This window comes from Rissa tridactyla, chromosome 2, assembly GCF_028500815.1.
Source record: "Rissa tridactyla isolate bRisTri1 chromosome 2, bRisTri1.patW.cur.20221130, whole genome shotgun sequence".
Lineage (NCBI taxonomy): Eukaryota > Metazoa > Chordata > Aves > Charadriiformes > Laridae > Rissa > Rissa tridactyla.
In genome coordinates this window covers 127,046,346-127,065,477 of record NC_071467.1, presented here as the reverse complement: position 1 = coordinate 127,065,477, position 19,132 = coordinate 127,046,346, and the positions used below count along the sequence as shown (strand labels likewise).

The 19,132-nt window shown below is 37.6% G+C and overlaps 1 protein-coding gene across 3 annotated transcripts in view; it reads right to left on the bottom strand.

Annotated features, from left to right (window-relative positions):
- ZNF385D (zinc finger protein 385D) overlaps positions 1-19,132 on the bottom strand; it is a 443,449-nt gene that overhangs the window by 49,691 nt on the left and 374,626 nt on the right. The gene's annotated exons all lie outside the window — the stretch shown is intronic.

The following is a 19,132-nucleotide window of genomic DNA, read 5'->3' as shown; positions in this document are numbered from 1 at the left end:
ATAAAATGGGCACTAGGGAAAATCTCTTGAAACCTCTCCCTGGTTCTTTGCAAAATTCTACCAATGATAATCCAAACCTTTACATGCACTTAAACACATATTAACCATTTAGAAGCTCTAGACGAAATAAATTTAAGTAGTAAGTCTTTAAGGAGTCCTCTTCAGGGTACATACTCTGTATATTTACAAAACTTCACAAATAGTCTATGTCTACTATGTCTGTCTACTATGATGAGCTTCAGCATTTCTTTTAAGGCCGGCAACTATGTTTTTGATATCCCTAAGTATGTCTGATCTGGAAAACAGGCAAGTTTTTGCCATAGTTAAAGTGGGAAAACAATAAAAGAAGCTGTACACAACTGTACTGCTAATAAAGCCCTGTGCTTCTCTATCAGAATCATTCATTTCTTTAGAGGCCCAAAAGAGGAATCTTGTACAGATCGCACTGTTGCTTAACTAGCCTGTAGCTGAGCTAGGTTAAAGAAATGTTCCAAATAATAAATGTTTTTGAATTATAGAATCATAGATTGATAAATGAAAATTTCTTTCTGATTAAAAAAAAACCCAAGAGGTTGCCCAAAGTACAGCTCTTTTTTAAAAGCATGCTTGTTCATATATAAAAGAAAACTTTGGGGCGTCAGTTTCATTACTCTGACATCAGTCAACCATTTGGTACCACAGAGATGCATCTTCTTTCCATATCTACTCTGTACAACTTCAAACCAAATTCAATTTTTGGAAGCATGGCCTCTTGGGTGATGATCACACCTGAAGTTAAATTATATTACGAAATGTCTCAAACTGGCTGTGAAACCATCAAATATTTAAGTCTCCTAAGGCTTCTTCTGGTCAATTTATGAACCTTATTGCCAATACTTCAAATATTTTACTTCAGTAAGTACTTCAGACATTCAGGTCAGACGGACAGAAAAGATCCATTAAAATAAAATAAATAATAATGAATTCTTCAAACCAGGAGTTGAAGCAATTAGTAAGATATTAGGTCAACTACGAATACTGAAAAGAAATATACGTCTTTGCTCAGTTCACGTAATCAGAGATGTATTTAAAAAAACCAAACCAACCAACCAACCAAAAAACCACATCAAAGGTACCACAGAACTTCCTTACTTCGGCAAAATATCAAATCTTGTCTCTTGATTCAGAGCCTGCCCAAGTATGTAGTAATGACCTTGAAAAAGATAGGCCTATCCTTTAAATTGGTATTGAAGGATTTGGTAGGTAAAAGGGTGGGCTCAGCCACTGGAAAGCACTCCCCGCCAACCGTAAAGCAAGTGTGCACACAACAGAGTATGATGACACACTACTAAAGGAAGATAAATGCACTCCCAAATATGTAAGGCTGGAAATGTCAGCAATATATCTCATGAGTTCCATAATGACAGCATCTTGATTAGATACAGTGTCCACAGTATCTGAAGAAGAGAAAAAACACTAAGTTTAAAGTAGCACTGCTCTGCGTAAGAACAGAAAACACAGAAAATGTTCTTTCCAACTTTCTGGTTTGGGTTTTGGGTCTGTTTGAGTTTGTTTTTTGGGATTTTCTGGTTTTTTTGTTGGTGGGTTGGGTTTTTTTTTTGCATAAACAGCAGTCAGTAACAAACTGAACAAAAATAATACAGGCAGAGGTTGAGGATAATACGAAATATAATGACCTGTTCTGGACAAACCAAATTAGTATCCACAACACTTGGATTTTTTTTCCTCTGCATCGTTGTTTTTCTCCTGAGTATTCTCATTTCAAGGGTTTACTTTGAAGTGTCCTGGAAAGTGAAGTTTTGCATTTTTAAAAATCTCTTTAAAGTCCTAGAAAGACTATTACCTGAAGGAAACAATGAGACATATTTCCAGTCACAGATGGTTCTTCTAGTCTATTACTGACTGACAAAAATGTAGCACAAAGTGCTACAGTGTTGACAACCACACTGCTAATGCTAATTGGTAGGAGTGGGCTAATTCAGAATCCCATTAGTTTTCTTCCTTTGTTTAAAGTGAGCTAGGAATTGTTAAAAGCTTAAACCAACATGACAGTAGGAGATAGTAATGAAGCAGGCTTCACAGTTGTGATAGAGGACGACCAGGGACTTTGACTTGGAGCTAGACAAAACATTGGATTATTAACAGGCAGTCAAGTAACAACTCAGCATTTGTGAATGCCTGTCACAGTGGACAGCTTGAAGAATCCCTTGGCAGGGGAAAAACAGAACTATAAATGAGAATCTCAAATTATTGTGCAGTGAAACACATGTGAAAAATTCTCACCAACAAAAAAGTGACGATAAAAGGTTTAAATTTGCAGTAGGAGGCTGGGCAACTTTCCTTTACTTCTACCCCAACGCACTAGTTAAGCACCATTATGTAGTGCGAATATTCAGACAGACTGTTACTTGCCTTTTAAACAATTCAGTGAGCCTTAAACGGGTGCCCTGACTTTGACTCAAGAATGCATTCAGACATCTCCTAAAAACATAAAAAGGAGATGCAGCCCCTGTGTGAGTGCAGGTTCGCCCTCCAAATCTGGCTGGGCAGTGGTATGGTAGGTATCAACTTTACGTCTGCTCCATTAGTTTCCGTGTTGTTCTTTGTTCATCACAGGCATAATTCACCTTCTCCGCTCAGTAGTGAGGTTATCACACTTGCTGTCAATACCCGGAGCAGGAGCCACAGGACCCATGAGACAACATGTACCTCAGGCTGGCAAACTACAGCGAGAAAACCGCCCAAGAAATGAAAGCCCTTCTAGTTCCCCTCTTCACCTTGGTAAATCAGTATTTGACCATCCAGGTAAGATTCATTAATTTGTCTACATTTAAACGAAAACCGCTACCTGACTTGTGCCTCCAGAAAAAAATTCTTGTAGATAGATTAGCACGTGTCGATTTTCATGAAGGAAGTGTCAGTCATAAGCTTATTGCCACAAAGGCAACTGTTATTGGATTAAAAGTTCCCAAATCTTAGCAGTTCGAAATAAAAGAGCTGATGCTCATTATGAGATACTGCCATCCATGCTACTGATTTTGTACAGAAGCTTTCCCCAAGCAGCATGCTCCCAGGAGTTGTGAGCATTGTCATTCCTGTGCACACACACGCACAAGAGGTGTCCCCACTAATGACCTATCCAAATGGTGCTGCTGAAGCTCACTTAACACTAGTCGTACTCTGTGAGGGAGATAACACACTAACCCTTCTCCAAACCGCTGCCGTAGCCCTGCATCTGCTAGTGTAACAGGGAACTAGCAACTAGGAAGCACGTGCAGGAAAAGCGTGACAAGGTTGTTTGGCAAGATCTGCCACGTATTTCAAGCTCCCTATGTATAGCCATCAACAGCTGCTGCTATTTCCTTACACTTGAAAGCAGGGAAAAAAGTAAGTATCTTTCCCTAGTGGGAAATGTTGGTTTATTAAGGGCAGCTACTGCAAGCAAATTTGACTAGATGGCTGAAGTGGGTAATCTGTTGATGCAACTTTCAGATGGATCTGCTAAGACGATGCTAGAAACTTGCAGCTATTAAACCAGCAGAGCAGAAAATGAACCAGAAATACTAAAAAGTAAAATGTAGCAAACGAAGGGATTAAAACGGCATGGCAGCTGTCTCAGGACTCCTCTGATAAGGTGAATGAACTAAAGAGTTCCTTCGAGTGCTCTAATGTAAGAAAATGTCTATTTCTACAAGCACAAATGGGATCATTTGAAAAGTGTGATAAAAAAGCCTGATTTTTTTAAATTTGCATTCTCTGTAATACTTAGCTGGAAACATGGGCTACTAAAAGTAATGCCACCTATGCTTTAATCAGTGCAGATCTACTAGATTAAATAAGTAGATTCCTCTGAATCTTCTAAAATGCTTAATATAGGTCTTAAAATTAATCACAGTTGGAACAAGGAAGTGGAAACAGTACTAAATTCTGATTGAAAGAAGTATGAAGAACGCTTGAAAGTATACAACTTGGGAATTGAAACACGAATCTTAATTCTCACTTAATTCAAATTCTAGTAATGACAGAAAAGGAAAATACTAATGCAGGCATAATAATAGAAAGAAATTAGTCTTCCAGAGAAATAAAACATCTTTAATTATCTGGAGTCAACTTTGTGACATAATTAAGGACACCGAGACAGGGTATAGGCAGCTTTGCACCATAAAGCCTTTGTCTATCCAGATAAATCTATACCAGCAATTATAATTTTCTAGTTTAATCAAGCATTGTTCACTTGTCCAGTCCTGTACAAAACACAGAAAGATAAAATATTATCACCCAAGTAGGACATACTTCAAGAATCAATTCTCGAGCTTTGAAAATGCATGTTGTTTGACTGAAGTAAAATGAATTGGTCTCATGTTTAAATTTAAGTACTACTAAATTTGCCACATAAAGGACCTCATTACAGAACACCTCAAATATATAATACACAAGATCTGCAGGCTCCAGGCAGCAGAGTTGTTTTCTGGGAGGAGTCAGGAAGACAAATTACATATTTGCAGCCAGGAAGAAATATGTCTGCCCACAGTTTTCTCTAACATACAACAGAACATCGCCCAGAGGACTTCCATTATTAATTCCTGAGTCAAACCTAATAGCGCTGGTCAAATGATTATGAGAATCCCACATGAGATTTTGTGTATGTTACAATCCTTCTCAGTGTTAAAAATGTTTTGTCTTGATTGTGGAATTAAGCTAACTATTTTCCACTTGCAGTCTTTGCATATTGCCAGACCTCCCAACTACTGGGATCTGTTTTACTATTAGATTGTTGTTTTCATGCAAATTTTTTATAGACTGCAATTAAAATACTGCTTACATTACCTTTGATAAAGTAAATACCGAAGTTGAATGCATCTATCTCATTAAATCTTTCACGATTAAACCATTCTTAAATAATTGTATTAGACCTTCCCTAAATTTCCACTCAATTTAGTGATATTCTTTGGAAAAAAATAGATAACGTAGTTCATTTACAGTAATAAAAGAAACAAAAATCTTTACATTCCTCTATTACCCTCAAAAACAGCTTTTTCACAAGGCATTCTGGAAACATCACTACACCAGTGATTCCTGTGTAGCTGATGTTTAACTAAGTACTCCCAAGTCATCTTCATCTTTACATGAAGTCCCTCAACTTTTCAATAAATTCTTTGTTGTTCTTTCCTGAGAACAATACATTTTGTTGTATTAAAAGCATTTGATTCACTGAATTTCCAGCTCATCTTTATTACTTGCCCAGAACTCCAGTTTTTGTGCCATTTGCAATTTGCAAAGACTTTGTAATTCCATGCAGGTAATTGATGATGTAAGGTTAGACTGGAGTTAAGACCCTATTCCAAAAGGATTTCGCTGGAATATTTTGACACCAACTTGTACCTCATGATTGAATTCCAAGGCCTATAGTTAGCAGGCTTAAATCCACTTAACACGTTCCATATTCATTCTGTAACATTCCAGCACCTTAGATAATTTTCAAACTCTGCACATTCTAGAGCTGTGCAAACATAAAGCATCAGCACGCTTATCCTTTATCAATCAAATATGTAATCTCATAAAAGCAATTTTAGGTAGGAAAGTCTAACCTTCTATCAATTCATATTCATTGTCATTATAATTGATCTCATTTACTTCCATACTCAAGTCCCCTGTCAGCTGTTGCTTTATTTTTCCCAAGATTGGTGTCAGATCATAGACCTATAAATACCTGATTCATCCTGTTTACCTTTTGTGAATACGGACACAACATGAACTTCCTTCTAGTCCTCTGGATTTTCTACAGTGTCTACAATACACAGAAAAACGTAACAGTTTATCCAGAAAGCTCTTTATCTGCTGCTTTTAAAACTTTCATATGCAACTTTTCCTGATCTGTTGTCTAATTAAGTACTTGTGGTTAAATACAATTAATGTTACCATTAGCACAGAAAACACTTAAACATCAACATTATCATCAAGTTTACATAAGTAAGCGTCGTGGTTTAACCCCAGCCAGCAGCTAGAACCATGCAGCCACTCGTGCAGTTCTCCCCCTTCCCTCCAGAATGGCAGGGAGAGAAGGGAGAAAGGAGGGGAGAGGGAAAGGGAAAAAAAATCGTGGGCTGAGATAAAGGCAGTTTAATAGAACAATAACAGAAAAAGAAAATAATAATAATAATAATAGCTATAACAATACAAGTCATTCTCATCACCCAGTCAACTGGTACCTTCCAAAGCAGTGATCACGGACTACCCCCGGCACCTTGGCCAACCCCCATTTCTATACTGAGCATGACATCTATGGTACGGAATATTCCATTGGCCGTTCCATTGTTCTGTCTATGCTCCTTCTCAGCTTCTATGGGAAGCTGAAAAGAGTCCTTGAAAAGTATAAACATGCCTTAGCAACAACTAAAACAATATAACAATAGGTATTATTGACATTCCTTTCACAGCAATCACTAGAAAGAAAATGAACTCTTTTTCTGGCTGAAACCAGGACAGTATCCACCGCTTATTCTATACCATTTATGTCATGTCATGCCCAGGCATTACACTTTTAATAAAGTCACCAACACTTTTCCTGTCTTTGAGATATATATGTGTGTATATATATACACAGACACAGATATCATACCCTTAGTTCTTGGGCCATCCCTCTAAAAGGTCCATTGAGTTAATTTAGTCCATAACTTTGGGCTCCATCTGTCATAACAGTATTTCAGAGCAGGAGAGATGGTGCGTGTGGTGTTGAATTGTGGCATGCTGCATCTGGGCCTTGCAGCTGATGTATCTGGCATGGTCCATGCTCACAGTCTGTGGGTTGAAGTTGTCAATCTTGAGAAAGTTGACGGGTGTCAATTGCTGAAGCCAATTCTGGTTCCATCACCATTGCACTTTGCTCATTTTCACCAAAGTTCATTCTTCATTAGTTTGGACGATTCTTATTGTAATACTATTGACATAGCATATAGCAACCATAGTCGTGATGACATATAGTGGGGCACAGAGTATGTTTCCAGCCACCCAGTGGTTGCTTCTACCATTGTAAGCACATGGCGCTTGCCTTGTCAGGTTGATGGGAGAGTAATATAATCAATTTGCCAGGCCTCCCCGTATTTATATTTCATCGTCCTTCATACCAGAGAGGTTTTTACCACTTGGCCTGCTTAACTGCAGCACATGTTTCACATTCATGAATAACCAGTGTGATAGTGTCCAGGGTCAAGTCCACCCCTCAATCATGAGCCCATCTGTATGTCATATCTCTTCCTTGATGGCCTCAGATGTCATTGGCCCACCAAGTTATAAATAATTCACCCTTATGTTGCTAATCCAGATCTACCTGAGCCACTTCAATCTTAGCAGCCTGATTCACCTGCTGGTTGTTTTGATGTTCTTTAGTGGTACGACTCTTGGGTACGTGGCCATCTACATGATGCACTTTTACAAACAGATTCTCTATCTGGGCAGCAATATCTTGCCACAATGGGGGAGCCCAGATGGATTTGCCTCTGTGTTGCCAGTTGCTCTGCTTCCATTGCTGTAACCACCCCCACAGAGCATTTGCCACCATCCATTAATCAGTATAGAGTTAAAAGTACTGGACATTTTTTTTTTGTTCAGCAATATCTAAAGCCAGCTGGATGTCTTTTACCTCTGCAAATTGGCTCCATTCACCTTGTCCTTCAGTGGCTTCTGCAACGCGTCATAGGACTCCACAGCAGCCTTCCATTTCCGATGTTTTCCTACAATCCGGCAGGATCCATCAGTGAACAGGGCATATTTCTGCTCATTCTGTGGTAGTTTATTATATGGTGAGGCCTCTTCAGGACGTGTCACCTCCTCCTCTGGTGATATCCTGAAATCTTTGCCTTCTTACTAGTCCATGACCACTTCCAAGATTCCTGGGCAACTGAGATTTCCTATTCAAGCTTATCGTGTGACCAGTGTGATGTACTTAATCCATGTAGTGTCACCTGCACGATGTGTAGAGGGGACACTCCTATCACTCCAGAAATATAGATGGGTTCTGCCCTTTATAGCTTGATGGCATTAGGGTACACTGTGCACTGGTGTCTACCAGAGCCTTATACTCCTGGGGGTCTGATGTGCCAGTCCACTGAATCCTCACAGTCCAGTAAACCCGGTAGTCCTGCACCTGGCTGGAGGCAGGGCCCGTCTAGTTCCAACTGTAGTATCCAGCATTGATGAATGGGTTTGTGTGGCTCATGTGGGTTCAAATTGAATCCCATCCTTGTTATTCAATTCTTGGAAATGCAAATTGGGAGTTCCTTCAAGAGGATCAGAAACGCTTCTGCTTTGTGTTGGGAACTGCCCACTGGAAACTGGAGTGGCACTTTTCCCGGAGGGATCCCCTTTCGTGACTGTTCTTTCTTGCAACTCATGTACCCGTGCCTGTAGGATTGAGCTATGTTGTCCATCCCACTTCCTCATGTCCTCTCTGCGGTCATGGAGGTAAAACCATAGGGTGCCTTGTGGTGTGTACCCTCTATCTCCTCTCTCTTGATCAGAAAAATGCTTATGCCTAATAGCTGAGATACTAGTCCACACAGGTGGAGAGTAAGACCTACTCTCTTTGAGTTGCTGGAATTCCCAGGACAGTTTTTCAAACAGTCTTTCTTTTTTCTTGGACAGTCTTTCAGCTGAGATGCAGGCCTGTAGGGAAGTAAAATGACTTTCTTCGTATTGTCAGACTTGTCCAGCCACTGCATCCACCATTGGTGCCCCTTCATCTCCCCAATTCACTGTTGCCAATGAGCTGGTGTACGATGATGGTGTGCTCTGTAGAAACCAGTAAGCTTTTTTTTCCCTTGATGAGCCTATATTAATTCTTGTATCCATTTTTTTTTCCTATGATAATATTCTTAATTTATAATTTACATGAATTGTTCTATCTCCTTTGATACTATTTCTGCTGTGGATATGCCATAAAGAGTTTTAATACTGGGAGATTGCTATTTGATGTATCATGGTGGAGTACAGACTGCACAAAGATGAAATGAGAAATACACAATGATTCTTCAAGATGTTTGAAACACTATAAGGATTTTGAGAATAAGAGACTCTTAACATACTTATTCTGAAGTTATAGGTGTGCCCTGCCTGAATTACCTATAAGAAAGCCATTTAGTTCATGGAAAACTACGTTAAGTCTAAGAAGCAAAGAATTCAGGTGCATGAAGACCAAACGCATGTTTATTTTCCTCCTCAAGCAGATATTGCAGTCACAGCTATGCTTTGGCTCAAGATAACTTCATGTTTGCTGGTGCTCAAGATACTGTACTAAGCATAGTCTTAGCTTAGGCTTATTAATACGATTTATAACCGCAGTGCCTGCAAACCTTAAAATAACTAGATCTTAGGCGATTTTTGTATTTTGCCATATATTCAATACACAATAATTTTCTTTTTTTTTTTTTCTTTTTTAGAGGTAAGGAAGGGGGATAATGACAGGAACTGACAAAGTATTTGGTTATGTCTGATATTTTAGTTTGTTTTCACTTTGTTTAACTAGCACCAAATATAAAATGAATATTTGCAGAGTCTAACTCAATCAATACAGTAAGTGGAAGGTATATTTTAGCAAAGGAATGACATAGTACAGAAGAATTTCACTTATGAGACTTCTCCAGCTGAGGGAAGAAATCACTGTTCTGCTAATACTTTAAATACATTATTGAAAGATGCGTAAAACCAAATAGAAGACAGAATAAATATCACTGTTGCAAAATAAAATTGTTATTAAAATTCTTACAGTAGTTTTGAATAGTACTCAGTTTTGATCTATTTCTGAAAACATCTACTATATGTACATAGGAAAGTCTGTTTCTAGAAATAACGATTTCTGCTGTGCTGAGTTCTTGTGACATGAATGGCCATTAAAATGGACTGGGTAAAGCAGATTCCCCTACGTTTATTAATACAATTGTTGCAGCTCCGATTGTCTTTAGATCACTCTGAATAGTGCTATAAGGGCATCATATAGCAATGGCTCCAAACATTTAAAGTACATTTACTATAACTCTTAACCGCACTCTCCTCCTTTCTTGGTTTAGGCATGGCAAGAATATGACATGAACAACAAAAGAAAGTAATCTAAGCAAGCTCTAAAGCATCTTTGGAGATGAGGTCGCCTTTCCCTTAGAAATGTCCCACACAAAACCAAACCAGTCCTCAAACAAATGGCAAACAACTACTTCCTACTTCTACATTGCCCAGCCAATATGATGTCAGCTCGAAAAAACATGGACCACTTAAATGAAGACCTACCTACTCTTCTGTTGCCCGCAAAACAGACCCTTCTCATTTGAAAAATTCCAGACTCACAAAAACTGACCACTTATCTGAGAGCATGGGATCAAGAAGTTTCTGCTCCATTCCAAATTAGTCCATAAACTGACAAAATAAACAATTATGCAATAGTAACAGGCTTCTGAATCTGATGATTTATGATAAAAACTTGAAAGAAGATCTAGGACTGCAATACCATAATTTTTTTGAAATCCCAATGTCTAGAACTGTGGAGCCTTCAGACCCATCCTACTAGCTGGTGTCAATGCTATTCCCACCGTAACAACAAAACACACCATGACGAAGTCATTAAGCAGATACATTCTATGGTGCTTGATCCAGTTTTTAGAGCAATACTGATGCATAACAGATAAACAGATAACTGATACACAGAAGGTTACTCCCCGGATTTCTAGTAGTTACAACTATGGGCATGCAGCAACCATGCTGACATTTCCCTGAGATACTGTGAAAGACCCTGTCATGGTTTGGGCTGGGCTGACCACTAAACCCTATTTAATATTTCAATGGAAACTGATTTTCACACCTACGAACAATACCGTTGTTAGTACTGGACTTTCACACTGATTCAATAGGCTGATATAGATGTTGCGACTGACAGCAGTTTCTATCTGCAGGATTATTCAAGCATAAAACTGTTGTCAAGGCAATCCCAATCAAAAGCAGCTGGGTCCACAGAAAACACTTGGTGTTCATATGATGAAGCTCTCAGCGTATGTAGATGCAAGCAAAGAAGGATTTTATTGCACATTCATGATCAATCGAGGCACACATAAATTACTGTAATTTTTATATCGCCACTTAGCTACACACAGAAAGAAAGAAAAAGCCCTAGTTCTACATAGAGATCAAAAGAGAAGCTATTGTCTTCCAAATTACCATTGAGCTCTAATGCAAAATTGGTACAACAGTCTGTGGAATGCTGATAACATTTTTTGCTGCAGTTAGCTACAGATTGTCTGAAGTACGGAAAAGTCAAAGCATAGGTGATTTAAAGTGAAAGATGTTGTAGCACGGTTAAATTTTAATGGTGTGGGCTGAATTTTCCAAGCATGTGATTAAGAGAACTGATAGCTGTGAATCAGTAATTTCTAATTCCCAAGCAAATGACAAGAGAATCAGAATATAATAACATCTATTTCAGACTATAATTTCTTTTAAATATTTTTCATTCAAATAAAATTTAAAAAAGAAAAAGTTGAACTTTCAGAACTGGGTGACTGGGAAGTGGACAATGAAGTCTTACAGCTGGCTCTGAAATCCATCTGCATTGTGCTAATCACCAAGCACTTCTCATTTTTATTTCACACTTGCAACTTTGGAATGTTCCACTCAAAGTATCTCAAACAAGTTAATATGAAGTAAAAATCCTTATAAATTCAAGCTTCGAGGTCATTGTTCTGTTTTGACGTGTACTAAAACATTGACTTGTAAAGGAAGTCAATTTACATCCAGGATCTCAGAAACCTAATCACAGAATTAGCCTGTTAATTCTGCTGTGTCCTGAGCAATGCTGAAATGATCTGAAGAAATAACTTGCTAAAACAAAAGCACGCTTTATGATATAATAAAGCATATGGAAACCAAACAACAGCTAAGTCATACAAACAGACTGGACTGAATTGCTGTCTTAGATTAAACATCCTTAATATAACAATTACATATACAAGGGTGTCCACAGCCTAAGCTGTACCATCAAATTGCACACTGGGATCAGACAGTAAATTGTTTCTGCACCCACCAGCAGATTTTGAATAGTATTAAATGCTATTTTGAATTTTAAATACAGTTGACATTTGTATCATTATTAGAAATAGAATTCCTTTTAGTTACAAAAGATTACAAGAAAATCTGCTGTCTATAAAAACGCTAATAAATAAGCAGTGGCACTTTTAATGAAATATATGTTAATGTCATAAATACAGCAGTCTGTCTTCCTCAGCTTTCCTTAAGAAAGGAAAAGTTAGGGTGGTTTGCCATTAAGAACAAAGGATTTAACAGATAACTCGAAGAGTATATGATAAAATAGGGTAGCTACACTAAGCAACACCAGAAATAATCTAACAGTTCTTAATATATGGAGGCCCTTATAAACCTTAAAAGCCTAGCCATTACCAAAACGTATGTTTATAATAAAAAAAATAAAATAAGCTCAAAATCTGAATGTAAGGGAGATAAAATGAAAGTGGAAATAAAAGGAAAGCAGAGATAAGACGAAACTGATTTTCATTTTCAAATGAGAGTTCCTTTCCATTACTGGTTCTGGAGCTGAACCAGGAACTGCACAAACACAAAGAAAGCAAGCAAGGTGTGCTATTCGATGATATTGGAAAAAACAACAGTTAATTACCTGTCTTGAACAGAGAAGGGCAAATATTGCAAACAAAGATGCAGAAACATATTCACATAAATATATTCAAAGAATATTTCCTCGTATTTTTAAATGAAACTGCTGTAGTACTAGTCAATTATATGTTGTCCTTCTATAAAGATTCATGCAACCACGTTTTCATTTGAGCGCTACGTTTCAAAACTTCCTACAATTTCAAGCAGAAGTTCTGAATCTTAAATAAAGCAACACATACTGACTAATAGCAGAGAGTCCCCTGACTGCTTACTAGAGACCTGAAAGACACACAATGTCCCAATAGGACGTGTTCACTAGGACACCTATGGTTGAACGTAATATGAGAAAGATGAAGTTAATATTTTAATGCTAAAACATATATACTTCAGCAGTCTACCTTTATCAGGCAATAATTTTATTTCCATGTCTAAAAAATTAGATGAGAAAAGGGTTCATGATTTTTAAAAAACAAACACACACACAAAAAAAATCAAGAAACTCTCTTCTCATCAGTGGGAAATCTAAAAGCTGTTCAAAAGCATATTAAAATTTTCACTTGACAAAAAGAAATAGTATCATTTATTACACGATCATGCAAAATTAACTAACACAACTCAGACTTTGGACACTGAGCATCAAATTCTTACAGAGCAATTAATGATTCAGTTAAAAAGAATCAAAACCTGTGGAAAAAAGGACACACTGAAGGAAAGGGCAATTGGCTCACTGAGGCTAGAATTTGTTGCAGCTAACTTTAGGCATAAGCATTAGCAGTTTACAGCTGACCTAGTCATCACAGGCATTTTTTATACTTTTTCTCGAGTCTTCACCATTCATTGGATTTATTATAGATGTTTACTTTAGAATAGGAGGAACTGTGCCCTAGACTTCATTGACATGATTTCCTCTCGCAATTAGCATCAATATGTATATCTATAGTTGGTTAAGGAAATTCCACCTAGGCTCTCAATGGATATTGTGTTTAATAACCTCTGTCCTTCTCTCCCTCATATATTCAATAAAACAAAAAGTACAGATGAACAGCCCCAGAAGTTCAATAGATTTAGTTTTGTTAAAACACTCCGTGCATTTGAAGATGAGTTCTCCATCTTAGTAATGGCGTAAGACATCCTCCATACTGTGCCACACGTTATCGCCACCCCCTATATATCTGCAGACCAACTTCAGCTCTGGTGTAAACTGATGTAAAGGCAACAGATCTGCATTGGCTTTTACTCCCAGTATCTGTAGACTGTTGAGTTATCCCACAGAAGCACAGTTAAAGGTCGCAAGGGTGACAAAAAGCACTATGGAATGATTAGGAAAGGCACAATACACAAAGACAACACAGTATGTAACAGGGCATGAAGTACACTTAATAAGAATAAACAGCTCTGAAAATAAAATCTCTTTGTCATGTATTTCAACAGAAAGACATAAAGAAACAATTTAAAATGCAAGAGAAAGCTTTGCACTTCAATCAGGTCCCATCGATGATCTTTTTTAATTTTAATTGCATGTAAAATACATTTTATAACAGTAATGCATGTTACATAAATTCAGTGTGATTTGCCTAATGGGAAACTAGTGCAAACATATTAAAGCCATGCATTAGAAGAATTTAGAGATTTTGATAAGTCTTACTAATTTCCATTTCAGTTCTTTTATTTGAGCTTTGTCTTATTTTTTTCTTACAGTTTCTTTGTTCTCATTTTTACAAAAAGACACAAAGGATAATAGAAAAAATGCCGAATGAACTGCCAGGCTCAAAGGGTTGTGGTCACCAACACAAAGCTGGTGTCCTCCAGGAATTGATATTGGTGCCAATATTGTGTGAAGTCTTCATTGATGACGTGGACAATGGGACAGAGTGTACCCTAAGAAAGTTTGCTGATGATAAGAAACTGTGAGGAGTGCCTGGTACACCAGATGGGTGTGTTGTCATTCAGAGGGACCTGGACAGGCTGGAGAAATGGGACAACATAAGTCTGTTGAAGTTCAACTAAGGGAAATGAAAAAGTCCCACAACTGGGAAGCAATAAACCTACACACCCGCCTGGGCTGGGGGCTGACCGTCTGGAAAGCTGTTTTGTGGAGAAGGACCTGGGATCCTGGTGGACACCACTTGAAACGTAAGCCAGCAGTGTGTGCAAATACATGATGGGGTCAGGGAGTCAAAAAGAGCCAGAAACTCTTTTCAATGATGCCCAGTGACAGGACAAGACACAACAGGCACAAACCGAAATATAGGAGATTGGACTTAAATGCAAGAAAAAACTTCATTCTTCTTTACTCTGAGGGTGGTCAAACACTAGAATGGGTTGCCCAGCAAAAAATTGTGAAGATATTCAAAACTCAAATGAAGAAGGTACTGAGCATCCAGCTCTAGCTCACTCTGTTCTGACCTGTAGGGGTGACCGTGTCAATCTCCAGATGTCCCTTTTGAGGTCCCTTCACAGAACCTCAAAAATTCTGTGTTCCTGCAGTATTTGCGGCTGCCAAACTCCAACACATCTTCCTGAACCTCTCCATTTCATGCCATCTTCCTTTCTTTGTCCTTCAAAGTTTACCCTGACTTACTGCATCATTTCAGATTTCTTTCTCTTTCCTGCCTTCCTTTTTCATGCCCAAGACCTTGCCAGACTGCAAGACCTTGCCAGACTGAGTGCTCGCTCCCACTCCACCTGCTCTACATTCCAGAATTTTCCCAGCTGGACTGAAACTGTTATTTCAGGAGTGAGTTTCATCTGCTGACCAGAAATATCCTATCAGTTCTTAGATAAAAAGAAAAAGGGAAAAAAAATAAAAAAGATCTGGAAAGGGGTAGCGCAACTAAAATTTTCCCACAGAGGAGATTTTTCGTATGTGCCAGTGAAAGAAAAATAAAAGAACTTATGCTTTCTCTCATGCTGTTTCCCACACATACATGCAGTATCTGAAAAAAAAAACCCCTCCTCCTTTTCCTTCTAATCCATCCTTCAGTGTTTTAATTTCTTCTGATGCCTTTATCACTTGAACATGTTTATGCTACTGCTCTTTTAAAACACCTGCCTATTATATTAACAGTGTCTGTCTCCCTAAGTTGTCTCTGATCTTACATGTAGACTGTAAGCTCTTTAGGACAGGCGCCGGTATTTTGTTCTCTGACAGCACAGGGGTCTCTTAGCTGTTAAGACTGTACTAATGATAGATGATCTTTTCTGTGCCTTGGACCAGATACGCACTTTTTCTGTTCATCACATTTTTTCTCCGTTTTTAGGAGCTGTTCACTGCATTTAAGTACATAAAGGATTTAAGACATAGTGTATAACATTCAAAAGCAACACTGAAGACTTTGCCATAGTGATGGCTCCCAATGACATGTTCCCCCCCTTGGAAAGGTCTATTCCTTCCTCTGTTGATAACAAAAGATCTAACTCATGCTGAATTTTCTGCTGAATGAATGAATAAATAAATAAATAAATAAAGCCCAAATGTTCAAGACCTAATTAATGATAAAGTGGTCACAGAGAGTCCTTACTAATTTCAGATAGCTTTGGAAAAAATCAATATTTAGACATATGCAACAATGATATGGATATCATTGTACATGGATATAATCTTGGACGCTCACTCTAGACTCAAAAAATCCAAGTGCGGGATAACGACTTTACTAGACAGGGCATATACTTAGGATAACAGAACACAGTCTATTATAGATATATTTTGAAAGGTGTTCCTAAAGTATCTGTCCTTACAGCCAAAGTGTAGGTGTGTGAAGCATCTTTATGAGGAAACAATTGCCCCTCCTTGGCAGAAAGGAGGGGCAATTTGTAAAGCTATCAAGAACGTTTAACAACTTTATGTAAGGGAAGATGTACGCGTGCATGTTAATATGCAGTGAAAATACGAATTTTAGTTGTCACCCCTGAATTAGAGAATCAAGCAATACTGAAATTTGGCTTGTATACTACAATAAAGTAGGCTTATCTTTGCAATGGTCACACTTTCTGTTTTTCTATCCTGAGTGACTACAGGTATCACACAATAAATGGTAAATACAGATGAAAGAAGGTTGTTAAATAATAGAGCTGTTAACATTAAGTTCCCATATGTTGAGAATGGCATTGCCCATTATGTGATTGCCAACATAAGTCTTAATGATATTTCATTTCCCCAAAGATTTCTCAAGTTCATTCCTTCTAATAATTCTAAAAGTTTGTTTAAAGGGGTAAAGAAAAATAGTGACTTTCACAGAATGAGCAAAATGACCCCATATTTTATGGTTTCTCCTTAACACCTAGTTTAATCACCAGGAATCACTTATGAAAGGTTTTAAGGAGTCTGCTTACATTGTGGGTTGCACAGTCTCCATGATTTGTTGTAATAACACACGCTGGCACCACATTGAACAAAATAGTTCCAGAATAAGCAACATAACAAATCACTGTTTTAGCTCTTGAATCAGTTCGTATACTGTGTGGTTGTTTTCATAATCTCCATTGCATAGCACTGCAGATTTCCTGATGACATTGTTTGCTGGAGCTGCTAAGGGTACACAGAACCAGTGAGCTGAAGTCCTGACCAATGTGCTGTGACTGCCACGTAATTCGCCATTTAACCACTGCTATACATGATATATCGGAGGTGATATGAACATGACCCTATCCTCAGTGTATTTGGGATCAAATATTAATCTTCAGCAGAGAGCTTTAAAATAATGCAGAAAAAGCTTTTGTTCCAAATGATCACAAGTGCAGGGACTTGGTAACAGACCTTATTTCTAGTTATGAAAGATTAATTAATGAATTATACTCATTAGTACAACTATTCCCTCAGAACGGCATATCAATATCAGAATATTTGACTTTTACAGCAATCATTTACAAATGTGAAAACTCACACAACACAGTATATTCTGACGTTATTCTGGCTTTCAGAAATCATTTTGCCCTTAAAATACAGGACATGGAACAACTGAAAAGGAAAGAAAATCCGATTTATGAAATTTTTAACTTGTCGCGTTTAACAGAAAATGTCATCCTTTTGGCTACTCAAAATTTTCTTTTTTTTCCTATTCCCCTATACATACACGCTTGATTCTACACAGGATGATTTGCACCAGGGATGCTATTCTACTGCCAGTCACAGTAATGCTGACCTGTAATAACTGCATTTGGATACAACTGGCTGCCTTTCTTTGAAGGTCACCAGTTGAATAGGACTTTTGCCAGCAGTTGAATATAGCACTCCATATTTTGGGAACTCGTCAGATTTTGGGCTGTTTGTCAATTAACATCAATATGTGTCTTTCAGAATGCCATTAAGGTCAGTACTTTTAATATAGAACACAAATATGTACACATGTTCATACATATGTGCATACACACATTCTAGAAAATTAATCCAGGAAGTCACAAACAATGCGTAAAGCTGAGGAAACTCCTGCATAGGCCATTGCTTTTGTGTGCAACTACTTTTCTGATGTTTTCTTACTTATGCTGATATAAAAACTGATTTGTACTACTGACCTTGGATACAAGACAGTTCATATATCTTGCCAGGGATCTAATTCAAAGCCTGATGGAAAGACTCAGACTGGTTTTAAGGCACCTTGGAAAATCCTTCAAACTTACACAGCATAAGAAAAAAGCTTTTGAATAATACATTTTAAAGCTTAAAAATATCTCTTTTTCCTTCAGTTATTTTCTCCAATTACTAGATTATATTTTGTAAACAATAAATCACTCTTTCCATAGAGCATCCCCCTTACTGTTCTGACCATGCTAACAGATAATATCAGGAGAAACTTTTAGAGGTATCTGTATATTTAGAAACATATCTATTTTTGTAAATAACTTTCACCATTTCCCATCCTTGTTCCTGTTCTCCCATGCTTCATTTCTTTCATCATAGAAACAAAAGTACTTAGAATATTTACTCTTTTTTTGGTAACAAACACAAGAATATTGTAACGATTGTTTTTTAAAGCAATCCTATTATAATTAGGATATAAATCTCCATAAAAACATATGCTGTCTGTAATAAACGGCTATAACAAAGATATACAGAGAGAAAGACATAGAGGTATCTGTCTATAACAAATATAGCAAAGATGTATCTTAAGGAAAGTACTACACATGTCCGCAAGGTACTTTTTTGTTATACTATAATTGGTTAGTGTGCATCCGTTTACAATGCTAAACTTACTGCATCAGAAGTGGTTCCAAACGAGCAGTTTTCAGCATCAGTAGAAAGATCTCTGCTGTTTCACAGCTTTCTCTTTTTTGCCATGGCTAGGTTTGGCTTGTCTGGGGAAGGGGGCTTGATTATGACTAAAAATGCAAACTGTATCCCTTCATACACAAGAGCAGTCATATCTTGTGAGATACTAGACTACTCTTCAGTGAACTTACAACCTTCCTTCAAAATTTCTGGTACAATAGCCACATATTTAAATTGCGAGCTTAATCAAACCCTGTTGCCTGT